Raw genomic sequence first — 13,253 nt, 5'->3', positions numbered from 1 at the left:
ATTTGCTGATTCCAAAAACATATAAATATGTTATATTCAAATTAAAAACAAGCTCTGAAAATTAAATATATAAAAATTATTATCAAAATTAAATTGTCCAAATCAATTTAAAAACACTTTCATCTTATTCCTTGTCGGTTCCTGATTCCAAAAACATATAGATATGATATGTTTGGATTAAAAACACGCTCAGAAAGTTAAAACAAAGAGAGGTACAGAAAAGCGTGCTATCCTTCTTAGCGCAACTACTACCCCGCTCTTCTTGTCAATTTCACTGCCTTTGCCATGAGCGGTGGACTGACGATGCTACGAGTATACGGTCTTGCTGAAAAATGGCATTGCGTTCAGTTTCATTCTGTGAGTTCGACAGCTACTTGACTAAATATTGTATTTTCGCCTTACGCGACTTGTTTGATCTGTGACAGGGAAGAGCAACTGCGGAGTTTAGCGGGCAGTGCGGAATTCCAAACAGCAGGGGCTTGATAATTACATGATTTCTTTCCGTACGTTTACAGTTAAAAGTATGGTACTTCGAGGAGCTTTTCAAAGCTGGACCTGGGAGAGCGAGAGGGTTCGTAAATTTCAGTACTGAGGATAGGTATGGGGGGGGGGGGGGGGGGAGCCAATTGAGCTTTATGAGAAGAGGTGTGGCGCGATGTGTTATGTGCTTACGAAGCACACCTCTATCAGCACAATTCTGAACCCGCACAACCGCGAGTTCCAATGGGGAGCCTGTAACGTGCCCCGTACGCCAGTACTGTCTGCGCATTTCGTCATTACGCCCCGAAGATGACAGTGCGCCGTTGGACCAAATTGTACATGTCCATGTAATCATAGTGTTCAAACAATCCACTAGCTTCAGAGTTGAGAAGACGGTTAGCAAAGATGAAAAAAGCGGTGTGCCTTCTTCTTGGGACCTTGTATTTCTAATACCGTAAAATCCCTAGCCGAAACGCCCAGTATCATCTAGAAACGCCCCCCCCCCCCCCACCCCCCACGTTTGGTCAAAATTTGTGCAGAGGGGTCACTACCTAGCAAACGCCCACCCCGTTTTTTTGTTTTGTGTGTGTGTTGTTTTTAACAGAAAAAGGTACCTGATTCTATTGTAATAGTGGGTATTTTCTTTATTTACAAAATATATACAGTCCCAAAAGAAACCAACAGTGATTTGAAATGTGAGACAGCCTCAACATCTGACATGGTTGTATACATTTTTGTTTCTTGTGAAAATGTGATGAGACGTTATCTTGCTAAGGGGTGTATACCTAGCAAACGCCCACCCGTCCTACTTTTACCCGAAATATGTGCAGAGGGGGGGGGGGGGGGGTTTGTGTGGGGCGTTTGCTAAGGATTTTACGGGTATAGGTCTATGGTAAGAACTAGCCCAATCCCATTTCAAGACCTGGCTGATTATTATGTTTGCCGGCGTGACTTAAATTTACTCATTGGAAGAACGTATCCTAGACGAGTGGTCTAGAATCACCCTTGACTTTGCAGACCGACCTTATCATCAGTTTTGCCCAGAAATATCATAGTTTAGACACACTGACAGGATCAATGGTTTGTCACGGATGAAGTGTTTTGCCCCATGCCTGCTAAGTATGACACTAGTATTAGGTATTTCTAATAATATGCTGACTGTTAGGAAATGATACCAGACATGTCGAGGAAATTATATCCAAATGAGCCGGTGTCACGAACTGAAAACTCTGCCTGAACAATTCTTCTCATTGCGGTCAATGCGCATGCGCTAACATGGGAGATTAATCAGGTCGTGAACAACCTAACCGTCCCGGCCTAACCCTAACCCTAACCCTAACCCTAGGGTTAGGCACATATTTTACGACAAAAGGAGGCCGGGGATCTGCAAGTCAAACCCACTATTTGAAAAGATCCTCTGGATACATTTAACACTAACAAACCAGGATCTAGAACCTATGCATAGTTGAGACACAGTGCCTTCGAATGTGGTGCGTCCCAGGATGGGACGATGGCAATACTTGCCAAATTCAACTCACAAGAAACGGAATGTATACCTCCTAGTGCGCGCGTCCCGGGACTCCCACTTTTAAATTTTAGAGGTTCCATGGACCCCCACTGCAGTATTTTAGAGGGTCACAAGGGTCCAAACGCCGAACAGTCCGTCAGTGTACTTATAAAAACATTGTGGTCACGTGTAGTGACTCAGTTGAACTGCGAAGTGTTGATTGCAGTCTGAAAATGATATATACGGACGGTACGCACGATAAAGGAAATTAAGCTCTTTTAATATCTAGTGCGTCCAGGGACCCCCTCCCGCATATATTTCTAGTAGGGCATATATTTCGCATATATTTCTAATATTTCTATATATTTCTATATTTCTAGTAGGGACGCGCGCTATGGCATAGGGAACCCTGATGTACACTAATAGTGCCGAGTTCACTGATATATGCCGCTTTTGTTGTAAAATATGTGCAATGCTGTGTTTGTATAACACTTTTGGGGTAAATTAAACATAGTTCTAACGGATAGCCTGAATAGTTACGTGAAAACACGCGGGGTGAAGTAACGAATAAATTAAACTGAATGCAATGGCGGAATGGGAAAAGAGCCAAATTGTCATTTAAATTTTTTTTTTTTTATAAAATGAGTTCTTTGTGCCATCTAATAGAACTAAGGAAGATAAGAAGCATGCACAAAACAGATTCATTCCATCTTTTTTTCTTTAGCAGATATCACGCTTTTGAATGCGAAGAGCCTGGCAGTCTGGACTATAGTATCGGGTTTCTTTAAATTCAACAAACAAGATGCGGGATTTAGGCCTACAATAAATGTGCTTCACTGTCGATATGCTTTTCTTGTGGTAAAATATGTGTAATGCTGTGCTTGTAGAACACTTTTGGAGTATATTAAACATAGTTCTAACGGATAGAATAGTTGTGAAAACACGCGGGAACCGGCATCAGTGACGGCATGGGAAAATAGCCCAAATGTCATATTATGACAAAATGAGATATGTGTATGCCATCTGATAAAACTAAGGAAGACGAGAAACACGCAAAATAACGCAAATTCATTCGATCTTTTGTTTATATATATATATATATATATACTTTAGCGGCTTATCGCTGTGCGGAATGCTGGCAAACGCTACTGATACGCACTCCGAGTAATTCAGTGATTCACATGGTATACAACCGTTTCTAGTGTGTAATCTTTTCTTCTTCATTGAAGCTTTGAAACGGTTCATGGCACTGAAGAAGAAAAAGACCAATAATTGTGACCTTTGTCCTGTCATTATAATGCCACTGTATCACAGTATTCAAGGCAACGACATTTGATAGTGGTATTATAGGCTACCTTGACATCGCCTCCTGGAATTCTAAACTTTCCTTGCAACACTAAAACACTAAAAATGTCATGTCAACTACCTGCTCTGAAACACTGTCTTTATTGTTCTTTGGTTGCAGGGTTAATGTAAATGTATGAAGTGTTGTACTTTGAGTGTAATCATTAATCATCTGTCGTAGGTTCATGTCCGATTCCACAGTTTTTATGAACATACACACACACATACACACGCACCCACACATACAGATATGAGGCAAATCAAACATGTGGAAAGACATTTTGTATTGAAGAGTCACATGGTGACTTTCAAAACTGAAAATCAACAACAAAATCTGGGCAAATTGATAAGGTCTGCAAAGTCAAATGTAAAAAGAACATTTGGACTGTAAATAAAAAACGCTCGCGCTGGACCCGAGTACTCTTCAGACATTCACACACACACACACGAGTACAGACTCATGCACGCGCACACGCACACAAACAGTAACACTGACACATGTACACAAAATGAACACACACACACACACACACACACACACACACACACACACACACACCCACCGCGCGAGAGAAAAAGACTACAGGGAGGCATTGACGTCAAAGACTTTCGACCGTGACGTAATTACGTCACTATTCTTGGTTTACGGTACCATTCGGCGGCTTTGCTACGAGTATGCCATAGTCTGGTTGGCTGAGACCTTGCACCGTTCTATCAGACTGCCTGGCTGGCTGTTGCACCGCGAATTCCTCCCACTGCCAAGTCGTTTTTTTGTGGTTTATTTCGCATTTAGGTCCCAGGTAACATTATGAAGTTTTAATACGATCAATCGGACCTATTATCAAGTTAGTGTATCAACTTTTGAACGAACTGCGCCCAGTAGTTTCACAGCAATAAGCTGTTAAGTCGAGACAGACAGACAGATAGATAGACAGACACACACACACAATTAAAGTCTGTTGGACCCTAGTACTGCTTACTCGGGGATAAAACTTCTATTTAACAAATCTTCCAATTCAGTCCGAAATGTTCGACCAAGCCAGCAATACCAAAATATATGGGATCATATTATTTCACAAACAAATTACATTGGATTGGGTTAAGAAGGTGAGGGTAGTAATGGGGTGGAGGTGGGGTCTCTATTCGTGTCCGTGGTACAATTACAGGGCTCCCGAACTGAAGTGCGGTCCCTGCGTCATATACGCACCAGGAGCCAATATCACCATACTAGAATGTCTTGGAGGGGGCCCCGGGACGCATTATACCTTTAAAGAACGGGTCCAGGGACACATTACATTTCCGTTATCCTGCCAACCACAGGTACTGTCGCTCGTCGTCAATTAGTCTTGCCAGTGCAAGCACATGGACACACTTATGTCTCTGTAAGTATGCATCATGCATTTGGAATCTGACATGTTGGCAACATTAAAATAGAAAGAACAGGAAGTCAAGTTGAAAGTGTGTGTGGGTGTGTGTGAGTGTATTACTGTGTGCGTGTGTTCCATCTAAGAAGGTAGGGGAAGGGCTCCTAATATGGACCGGCTCCTAATATGGACCACCTCTTGATCTGACAAACTAACGGCGCTAGAGCGCTAAAAACAATTTCATTCGCTGTATTTACCCTCTCTGAATAAGTTGCACATGTCAAAACAGTTGCAGAAACACAAACCTCAAAACCGTTAGGCTTTTTCTCTTTTTTCACTTTTGGCAGCGTTCACTCTAAATTTGACGCCTAAAACGGACTCGTTTCTGTCCACAGCCAAAGCTTTTATCACACAAAAATTGCTATATATGACAGCTAAGACCGTATTTGTTACATTTTTAGCAGTTTTGACCCCGAGTTTCTACTGCAAACAAAAACTAATAGCAAAATTTCAAAGTATGTGTGAGTCCCCTAATATGGACCACTTTCAACAAATCGAAGAAAATAAAAGCTAAAGGCTATTTTCATTAATTCATTAAGAAGCTTGCTGAAAATAACCTATAACTAGCCCTCGAGCTTTCAAAAAAATATATCAAATTGTCTTCTTTTTGTGGAAGTTGATAATTTCACTTATTTTCACTCTGTTTTTGATATGCTTCTTTAGTTTCCTGGTGTGCGTCAAATAATGCTCTCATCAACCCGAAACAGATAAATCTAAAGCATATTTGAATTAGTCTGACATGCACAATAAGTTGTATCATGTTATTTTGAAGTATAGGGGGCTTTTGACAGTGATTTGTGAAGGCCGCTTCACTGGTCCATATTAGGAGCCTGGGCGCCTAATATGGACCATTTGTGATTTTTTCTGTATTTAATTTTTGCTAAATGTCTATCAAAGCTATTTCACTCTAACTAGGCCTAACGGTTCACTTAAGAGAGAAGGACTACCAAACACAAAATGAAACTTCTTCGCAAGAAAACAAGCTAGTTATTAGCATGAAACAAAAAGTGGTTCATATTAGGAGCCCTTCCCCTATAGTTGATGTATTCTATTAGAATATTCTGATGAATACAGTCACTTCATTTCACACTATTCGCGATCACAATGTGTATTAAGTGTATCGGGCGTTTGGGGCGCTCGCCTTGTTGATTGGAACTCTCTTAAACTCCTCTAAGGCCGCCCATAGACCCTCTTAACATTGAAGATGGGCGTCCGAGGGAAGCCCTGAATTATGTGGTAGCATTATAAGGCCACTTCAAGGCGAGTTCAGTTTTTTTTTCTCTCCATTCAGCGACTGGTTTTATCGCCTGTGTATGCGTCCCTCAGGAAATGTACATTTGGGCGTTCTTAAGTTTGTTTCTCCTTGATTAGAACTTAATTCTTTGACCAGTTACGACATGTTTGCAGAGATGATGGGTCTTGTGCGAGACGTTTTAGAATGAACGTGAATCCTAATAACCTGGTGAGATCACTCAATGTGAATGCTAGGTGAAATTGATAGTGGTAATATACCTTGACATCGCCTCCTAGAATTCTAAACTTTCCTTGCAATACTAAAACACTAAAAATGTCATGTCAACTACCTGCTCTGAAACACTGTCTTTATTGTTCTTTGGTTGCAGGGTTAATGTAAATGTATGAAGTGTTGTACTTTGAGTGTAATCATTAATCATCTGTCGTAGGTTCATGTCCGATTCCACAGTTTTTATGAACATACACACACACATACACACGCACCCACACACACAGATTTGAGGCAAATCAAACATGTGGTAAGACATTTTGTATTGAAGAGTCACATGGTGACTTTCAAAAAAAATCAACAACAAACAAATCTGGGCAAATTGATATCGATAAGGTCTGCAAAGTCAAATGTAAAAAGAACATTTGGACTGTATATAAAACTTTTATTTAACAAATCTTCAAATTCAATCCGAAATGTTTGACCAAGCCGGCAATACCAAAATATATGGGATATTAATTAATAATAATAATAATAATTACTTATATACAGGCATGGGAATTGAAAATTGTAAAAAAGGCGGAAAATTTATAAGTGAAGACGCGAAGCGTCAAGTTGACGGCGCGAAGCGCCTAGTCTTACTAGGGGGGTCCGGGGGCATGCTCCCCCGGACAAATTTTTCTCCAAAGAACCCAGATGGTGCAATCTGGTGTCATCTGAGCTCCAAGTTTGCCATCAAATTCTGTTTTTCGAATCAGAGTTTTTAGTACAAAAATGTACCAATTTTTGCTTTTTTGAAGAACAAAAATATATACATGTATTATATGGTTTAAATTTGTAAAAAAAAAATTGATCTGTTGAGACAAACAGGAAAATGTAACTTGTAACACAATCTGTGCAATCTGGTTTACTTTCAAACATAAAAGTTCAATAACTGAGGCGGGCGGTAGCAGTGCGTGAACAAAGTACGGAAAGTTTTCGCGGGCTTTTGCGCAAAGGCCAAAGTAACCGGTGCCTTTTTTGTGTGCCTCCCCCCTTTATTTTTTCGGCGGACACTTTTGCATTTTCGGCGGAACAAAAAAAAATTGGCGGACAATTCCCATGCCTGTATATAGCGCGTAAACCTCGTGGTGACAAACCCAGAGCGCTCTACACTTACATAATCATAATACAAACAAGGAAAGAGAACTAAATCCGAATAAATTCAAACATGGTCACACACACGCACGCACACACACACGCACACACACACACACAATCTTTCTTTCGTCATTGTCAATGTTCAGGTAACCCGCAATGTCATTCTATGTACGCATACGTTATACTAGTACAACACACACAGGCACATGCACATCTTCACGAACGCCACACTTTAGTAGATAATACACGTGGCAGCGCCAATGACTCACCGATCATGGGATTATTTCATTTCCATTTATACAAAAGACATAAGTGGACCATCAAAAATCTATGAGTATGAACCAAAACATTGTAGATCTTGGCTGACACATATCAGCACCAGGTTTTTCATAAAAGCCTTGATCATGGAAAAATGAAAATTAACTCACTTCGTTTTAAGGTATCTACAGTAAACAATGTTCTGAGAAAAGAACAAAATCAGTAAGGAATACCTACACTGCAAACAATGCAATGAAATGTATGATAACATGTACATAATTGTTTGCATAGTTTGTCAATACAAAAAATTCGAATTAAGGTACCCACACATCATCACTACATCACATCACCAGTAGGAGCATGTTCATGATCCTTCAATCACATTCCTCACCACTCTCACTCATAGTACTAGTGTTAGCAGTGATGACACCACTGCCACATGTATCGCGACAGGGATCCTGATATTTTGATAACCTTTATTTCAAGCCGCCACAGTGTACCCCACTTTCAAGCCGTTGTGCGCCGATACTGATCCTCTGCGCATGCTCAGGAGATAAACCGCGCCGTAGACACATGGTAAACCCGAGTGAGGTGGCTTGAAATAGTGTTATCAAGATCCCTGGAGTGATTTTTGCTTATTTGAATCCAATGTATAAAGAAAATGCATATCAATATATAATACATATTAATTATTACACAACCTATGAGCAGAAGAGAATCCAATTTCTCTCTCAGTATTGTGGGTTCCTCACTGACACAAACTATCTTCACGCTCATTTTACACACATTTAATAGTAATATCATCCATGCTACTTGATGAAATGAAGGTGACAAAGCAAAAAGTGAAATATATGCACAAACATAATGGTGTCAAAGAGGACATTCTTTTTCTGTCATAAATGTTCAAAATTCAATCCTCGTCCTGGGAGTCTGCTGCATCTTTGTGAACCTCATATCTGTGTGATAAATATATCACGCATTCACATCGGCCAGTAGATCAACAGCCTATAGGCGCTGCATCCACCTTTCACGGCCTATTATTCCAAGTCACACGGGTATTTTGGTGGACATTTTTATCTACGCCTATACAATTTTGCCAGGAAAGACCCTTTTGTCAATCGTGGGATCTTTAACGTGCATACCGCAATGTAGTGTACACGAAGATCATACTACCAATACTACAAAAACACAATATACAGTCGGTCTCTTAGGTAAAACTGGGAAAAGCAGCTTCGACATGTAAACACTGCAACTGGAAGATCATCTAACAATGCATACTGTTTTACAATATGCATTTATGTATAAATATAGTTAAAGAACATCGAGTTAATAGGAATTAGAGCTTTCTTGACACTGCACGATGAGGAAAGGATGAAAAAGAGAATGAAAAGTGGTTGTTGCATCATTTTCACTTCATAACCACTGACACTGATAGTCCTAATCTTTGGGAAATTGGAACTCTATCAGAACTCTGAGAGTTTAGGGAGTCATGAAATTAGATGAAATTTACACAGTGTCAAAAGCGACTTTGCTCCTGAACTTCTTTCTCTCGTTAAATATTTTGCTCCTTACCAAGCTGACTTTTTGTTTTTTTTCAAGTGGAATACCACAAAAAACATCGTGCACTGTCAAGAAAGCTTGAATTTCTTTGATGCCAGGCAATGATCCTGTCACACCTCTCCCAGTCTTCTGTATGTCACTTTTGAAATATGACTCAACCTTTTTTGTGTCCACAGCTTCCCATTGGTAGTATGATCTTTTTCGAGACCCACTTTCCCCTGCAGTCGTAGAATCTGAAGTTCTGTTGTCGGATTCCTGTGATCGGCTCTGCAATCCCAAAGGGTGAAGAAGTTCCCCAATATCTGAAAAAAAATCCCACAATTACACTGACAGCAAACAACTAATGATCCAAGTCATCTAATATGTTGCATTGAAAAGATCAATACCAACTAATTTACTGTTTTTGGTCACTTCCACATTTACAGAATTAGCCTTTTTCCTAAGCATAATTGTGCGATACAAAAGGAAAAAATAACAGTTCAAGATGTTGTGATAACTTCAATGCAGAAGAAGAACTGTTAACCCGTGATTTTGTAAAAATGTAAAAATTGTTACAAATCACGGGGCGCGCCTCGCGATTTGTAACAATTTTTACAAATCACGTTTTTGCGCCCGATATTTTCTTGTCATCTCCAAAGTCAAGGGACAAAAACGAAATCCCTTGACTTTTGGGGTAGCGCGACTGTTAATTTTAAGATTTTTTTTTTTTCATTATATAGGATGTCCCATCGTTGGGAAATTCCGGTCGCTTCCTCCCAGTGGAAAGCTAGCAGTCACAGCGTCGCACTACCCCAAAGGCAAGGGATCTATTAGTCCCGTTTCGCCGTTATCCCAATTCGCCCCCATCCCATTTTGGCGACATTTCTCAGGCCAAGTGTCATTTTACCACCATATCATGTACCATTAACTCCACATCCCATTTTGGCGCAATCCCGTTTCGCCGTGAGCCCATTTCGCCCCCATCCCATTTTCGCGACATTTTACAGGCCAAGTGTCATGTTACCACCATGTCATGTACCATTAGCTCCACATCCCATTTTGGCGCAATCCCATTTCGCCGTTATCCCATTTTGCCCCCATCCCATTTTCGCGACATTTCACAGGCCAAGTGTCATTTTACCACCGTGTCATACCACTAGCGCCACATTCCATGTTGTCGCCATGCCGTTTTGCCGTCATCCCATTTCGCCGCCATCCCTATTTCGCGACATTTTGGATTGTGGCAAAATTGGGATTTGGCGAAAACGGAATGTCTTCCTAGTTGAATAACGCAGTATAGTAGTATAGTGAGGCTTGGCAAGAAGAATAAATAAAAAAAATGGGATGGCGGCCAAATGGGATGGTGTCAAAATGGGATGTTGCGCAATTGTTATGACACGGTAGTAAAATGACGCTTGGCTTGTGAAATGTCGCGACAATGGGATGGGGGCGAAATGGAATGCGGTGAAACGGCATGGCGGCCAAATGGGATATGGTGTCAAAATGGGATGTCGCGCTATTGTTATGACATGTTAGTAAAATGACGTTTGGCTTGTGAAATGTCGCGAAAATGGGATGGGGCAAAAAATGGGACGGCGGCAAAATGGGATTGCACCAAAATGGGATGTGGAACTAAAACCACCCCCACCACTCAGCGTAGAGGCTCTAAACAAGAAAAATAATAATAATAAAAGGCATGCATTACTTTGTGGAATGCGATATTTTTTCATTTTTACATTTTTACAAATCGCGGTTTTAGGTTCGACGTGATTTGTAAAATATTTTTACATTTTTACAAATCACGGGTTAACAAGAACTAATAGAATACAGAGGAAAATGGCACCACCCGAGCAAAAGTTTCAAAAGAAAATGTTAGTGTTTCTGGCAGCAAATCGGAAAGAGTGAACTGCCAAGCAGTTGCATTGCCTGTGACAAAATTGTATTATTAAATTCCCAATGAAAAGCCCTCCTTTTTTCTACCAATTTTTGGGGGCATTTTCAAGAAATAGTTGGAGGCTTTACAGTACAAGTATATGCCTTCTACAATATCTGTTGTACATGTATTTAGATTTTCATGCAACACAATCTCCCTACCTGTAGCCTCAGTCAGCAGTGCATGATCTACCTCAGCTGCATCAGTAGTTGTTTCTTCTGCAAAGTAACATCAAGGAAACATGTTTTACTATAAGGAATCAGACAAGTTTGTCTTAATGAAGTCACAGAATGCCAGCTGGATAAATACATATTGCACTACAAAGCATGTGTATAGCTTGACTGCTTCAAGACAGCTTGCACTACGTGTACATAATTAGGAATCCTATCAATTCCATGACAATATTTATGAAAGAAACAGAATTCTGTACAAACACAAGTGCCGATTGAAAACTTCAAGTGATCAGCAAGCCATCCGGCGCAGTTCGTGGCTCCTATAGTTTTTTATAATTTTTTTTTATAAATGGTATTGTATTTCATGATTCCTGCATAGCAATTAGCATACACATCAGATTTAATGTTTTTCCAGATTGCATGCAGAAGTAAAGGCGATCAGAGGCGTGGAACATGCTCCAGATGTTGTAAAAAGCTTGTGCAAAGTAAAAAGGTCTTACTATTCCAGACTGTTATTTCTGGAAAACATCTATTTGGAGACTAACCACGACTCCAACAAAACAGATGGTTTTATAAATTAGTGACAATTTTCTATTTTCCTCACTTTCTACTAACTAGCTATTAAAATAACTTCAACACGTACACAACAGATTAAGTGTAGTTCACAATGAGAAATAAATAATATGTACACCAGGGAACATACTCCTTACAGACACACCAATATAACTATACAAAAGAAGAAGCAACAAAACACAAACCTCTGTTGTCGGATTCCTGCGATCGGCTCTGCAAAGTGTGAAGAAGTTCCTCAATATCTGAAAAAATCCCACAATTACACCTACAGCAAACCACTGATGATCCAAGCCATCTAATAATTATGTTGCATTGAAAAGATCAATACCAATTAATTTACTGTTTTAGGTCACTGCCACATCTACAGAATTAGCCTTCTTCCTAAGCATAATTGTGCGATACAAAAGGAAAAAAACCAGTTCAAGACGTTGTGATAACTTCTATGTAGTACAAGAACTAATAGAATACAGATGAAAATGACACCACCTGAGCGAAAGTTAAAAAAACAAAAAAACCTGTTGTGTTTCTAGCAGCAAATAGGAAAGAGTGAACTGCCAAGCAGTTGCATTGCCTGTGACAAAATTATATCCTTTAATTCCCAATGAAAAGCCCTCCTTTTTTCTACCCATTTTTTGGGGGCATTTTCAAGAATTAGTTGTAGGCTTTACAGTACAAGTATATGCCTTCTACAATATCTGTTGTACATGTATTTAGATTTTCATGCAACACAATCTCCCTACCTGTAGCCTCAGTCAGCAGTGCATGATCTACCTCAGCTGCATCAGTAGTTGTTTCTTCTGCAAAGTAACATCAAGGAAACATGTTTTACTATAAGGAATCAGACAAGTTTGTCTTAATGAAGTCACAGAATGCCAGCTGGATAAATACATATTGCACTACAAAGCATGTGTATAGCTTGACTGCTTCAAGACAGCTTGCACTACGTGTACATAATTAGGAATCCTATCAATTCCATGACAATATTTATGAAAAAAACAGAATTCTGTACAAACACAAGTGCCGTATGAAAACTTCAAGTGATCAGCAAGCCATCCGGCGCAGTTCGTGGCTCCTATAGTTTTTTATAATTTTTTTTTATAAATGGTATTGTATTTCATGATTCCTGCATAGCAATTAGCATACACATCAGATTTAATGTTTGTCCAGATTGCAGAAGTAAAGGCGATCAGAGGCGTGGAACATGCTCCAGATGTTGTAAAAAGCTTGTGCAAGGTAAAAAGGTCTTACTATTCCAGACTGTTATTTCTTTATCGCGGAATTGGTCACGCACTGCTAAACTGCAGATGAAAATCTGCCTAAATGGTTTTCAGATTCAAGGTAAGGTTCGATTCTATAGTTTTGTTCTACCGGTTCCTCAGTACAAAACTCCCCCCCTCCTCTCTCTCTAAATAAATAAATA

The 13,253-nt window shown here is 39.8% G+C and overlaps 1 long non-coding RNA gene across 1 annotated transcript; it reads right to left on the bottom strand.

Moving 5' to 3' along the window:
- Positions 1 to 8,589: 8,589 nt before the first annotated feature.
- LOC138973428 (uncharacterized) lies at positions 8,590 to 12,651 on the bottom strand. The gene is made up of 4 exons (XR_011458018.1): positions 12,574 to 12,651; positions 12,019 to 12,075; positions 11,249 to 11,305; positions 8,590 to 9,477 (listed from the first exon to the last, which is right to left on the bottom strand). It is a non-coding gene; the product is annotated as an uncharacterized lncRNA (long non-coding RNA).
- Between the last annotated feature and the right edge of the window lie 602 nt (positions 12,652 to 13,253).

The sequence above is a fragment of the Littorina saxatilis genome, linkage group LG8, assembly GCF_037325665.1.
Source record: "Littorina saxatilis isolate snail1 linkage group LG8, US_GU_Lsax_2.0, whole genome shotgun sequence".
In the NCBI taxonomy this organism is placed as follows: domain Eukaryota; kingdom Metazoa; phylum Mollusca; class Gastropoda; order Littorinimorpha; family Littorinidae; genus Littorina; species Littorina saxatilis.
The sequence above is the reverse complement of the archived record's forward strand: the minus strand, read 5'-3'. Positions and strand labels throughout refer to the sequence as shown.